Source organism: Macaca mulatta, chromosome 10 (genome assembly GCF_049350105.2).
Source record: "Macaca mulatta isolate MMU2019108-1 chromosome 10, T2T-MMU8v2.0, whole genome shotgun sequence".
NCBI lineage: Eukaryota > Metazoa > Chordata > Mammalia > Primates > Cercopithecidae > Macaca > Macaca mulatta.
The window spans coordinates 97,331,867-97,335,250 of record NC_133415.1 but is presented as its reverse complement, the minus strand read 5'-3'; positions in this window follow the sequence as shown (position 1 = coordinate 97,335,250).

The window sequence follows — 3,384 nt, the reverse complement described above, 5'->3', positions numbered from 1 at the left end:
TGAGAGGTGGTATGCAAAAAGGTAGAATGAAAGAGTTCTTTCAACAAAGATTTACTGTCTGTTCTGCACTAGACCCTGTAGGTTTTGGGGCACAGTGTTAAATATGATAGAGGCTCTGCCCTCTTGGACTTTAATAGCTTAGAGAAGACAGCAAATGAGCTGACATTTATAATATGGCAAATTAGTGCTGTGGTTTAGGAATCAGAGAGAACTAAAAGGAGAGGTATTTGGTGTAATGGTGGGCTTTCTGGGGAAAGTGATATTTAAGCCAAGAACTCTTAGAAGTTAGCTGAGAGAGAGATGGGAAAATGAGATGACGTTTCTGGAGTAGATAAAACTGCATGTTAAAGGCAGGAAGATGAGAAAAAAAAGTTCAGTAAAGCTGGAATGGGGAAATGTAGTCAGGGACTGAATTATAAAGGGCTTTATCAACCTCAGTAAAGAGTTTGGACCGTATGTTGAGGGTGGCTGAAAACATATGCATAGTGTCGTGAACAAATTTTATCTTCAGTCACTTGGGCTGATTTATATAATGGATTTAGAGAGATGAGACCAGGAGCAGTCCATATGAGATGTGAAATAGAAAAGTGGAATAATGGGGAGAAAATGACAGGTGACGGCTACTTAGCAATTTTAGGGTTTTTTTTTTGGTTTTTTTTTTGAGACAGAGTCTCACTCTGTCACCCAGGCTGGAGTGCAGTGGCCCGATCTAGGCTCACTGCAAGCTCCGCCTCCTCGGTTCATGCCATTCTCCCACCTCAGCCTCCCTAGTAGCTGGGACTACAGGCACCCGCCACCACACCCGACTTAATTTTTTTGTATTTTTAGTAGAGACGGGATTTCACTGTGTTAGTCAGGATGGTCTTGATCTCCTGACCTCGTGATCCACCCGCCTCGGCCTCCCAAAGTGCTGGGATTACAGGCGTGAGCCACTGCACCCGGCCAGCAATTAGAATTTTAACACTGGCAGTTATGAATAATATGAGGGAGAGATAGATTTCTGAGTGATTCTGGTTTAACCATCTGGGTGGATAGTGGGTTCCGTTTATTCAGGTGGCAAACAGGAAGAACGTGTTTGAAGAAGAATGGAGGTAGGTGGTCTGTTAAGAATGGTTAAGAGGCTTGGGAGTCAGACTGCTTGGGTTTGCATCCCAGCTCTGCTGTTTTCTGGCTGTCAAACTGGTCAGCTAGTATTTGTTGAGTACATACTATGCTTTATGACCATGGGCAGCTGAACCTCAGTATTGGTGCCCAGTATACAAGATTGTTAAAGAATAAAATTATTTTGCAAAGTGTAACCCATTTTCAGCACTGACAGTAGCTGCTGATCTCATTATGGGCTAAAATAAGACAATATTCAAAGGTCAGAGATGTTTAGCCAGAATCTGATGGAGGCTGGATTTCAGATGTTGTTACAGAATTAAACAGAGGAACACAGAGGGGACAAGCTCAGTTAGGGTGGAGGTGGGGGGTAGGGAAGCAGGACTTGATATAAATTATTGGAATCATTGTCTTTTAAACCAGTGGTTTATGTCAGGGTGTAGCATTTCAAGGGATTTGAGGGATAGATGGGGACATGTAGCCCCTTATTTTGCCGGTGTCAAGCAGACACCCCGCTTTTCTTTACAGTAGCGGGGTCAGCTTAAGTGCTCTAAAGGTCCTAAACTTCCAAACATTACAGTGCCCCATCCCCTGCCTTAATGTGATTCAAAATACAAACAGTGTGAAACTGTAAAATCAATGTAACAAAGTCCAATAAAGTTTTTATTTTTTTCTCATGATGATAACTTTGATATTAATTTGAAGTAACAAATGCCCTTTAAAAGCCGGGAGGCAGTGTCCCTGCTTTGCTTGGTCCTACCTTAAGAAGTAATGAAGTCTGCCTGTTAGTAGGAAACACAGTAGTTTAATCAAGACTCAAGTGAATTATACATGTGAGTGCTGAATTATACACAAGCATAAGTAAGCCAGCATTCTGAGTAAGGCCAGGATCATCATTTAAAGCAGGGGAGTATTTTGAGTCATCTGATCTCAGGGTGGCATCTCATTCCAGATGACTACCTTTGTGTTTCATCACTATGAAAGGGCTTGCTTAGCCTTGGGGAACGCGGGTTGGGGCCCTGGCTTTCAGATCAGAGACATGCTCTAGGAACTCATCAAAGGCAATAGCAGTGGCTGCCACTTTTACCTCGTTAAAGCTGGGAGAAAGCTTCTAGGTCCATGCTGGACTCCTTTACTTTCTAGGTTGGTCTTGCGGAGTACCTGGTTGGGAGGTAGAACTTTCTCTTGATAATCAAAGAGACTGCCTGCCAAAGAGTAGCCGTGGACCTGGTTCTCAGTATAGAGGTGGTTTTTGTTTTTTTTTTTTCTTTTCGGCTAGTCAAGTGAGGAATGGAGAAGGAACAAAGAAATCTGTAACTGGTTCTTTTTTCTTCTTTTTAGACAGAGTTTCGCTATGTTGCCCAGGCTGGAGTGCAGTGATGCCATCTTGGCTCACTGCAACCTCCACCTCCCAGGTTCAAGCAATTCTTCTGCCTCAGCCTCCTAAGTAGCTGGGACTACAGGCACGTGCCACCACGCCTGGCTAATTTTTGTATTTTTAGTAGAGATGAGATTTCACCATGTTGGCCAGGCTGGTCTCAAACTCTTGGCCTCAGGTGATCCACCTGCCTCAGTCTCCCAAAGTGTTGGGATTACAGGCACGAGCCACTGCACCCGGCTGTTTTCATTTTGCACATTCAGGCTTAAGCGAGTATTCACATAATGAGTCTTGCATTTGATCTGTGCAGATTGATAACAGATAGTAGGCTTATGCTTATTAATGGAAGCTGCTGTTCATCTCTTTACTCCTGTTGTGTTGGTCTGTCCATCCTGTTACCTAGGCACCCAACTCAGTGATGTCCTAATTGCTGCTGGATGACTCAAGCTACAGCATGCCTATGTTCTCAGGTGAAGAAGAATAATAGAAACCACCTAGATGGGTAGGTGTACCAAGCATTAAACAGACAGTATCCACATGCCTGTAAGGTGGTGATTATTTCCCTCCGTCCTTCCTTTTATATATCAGTTTGAGGCTTAGAGAAGTTCATGACTTCTCTAAGTGGTTACTAACCCTGTGGTTACTCAGTAAGAGCCGGGGCTTGGCTTAAGAGTTGTTTTTTCAATTAGACCTCATTGTCTCTTGGCCCATAAGAATATAAGAGACAAGATTTATTAGAGACATGTAGGGGAGTCATCTGGCTCATTAATGACTCATCACCAACTCACCAGATCTACCATGGGAGCCTAGTTTTTGTCTACTCTCAGGCACAGTGTTTTGCCTCTCTACCCATCACTGACAAAGTCAAGTTAGTAGTCACCTGAAGGGAGTGACTCATGTTTTTT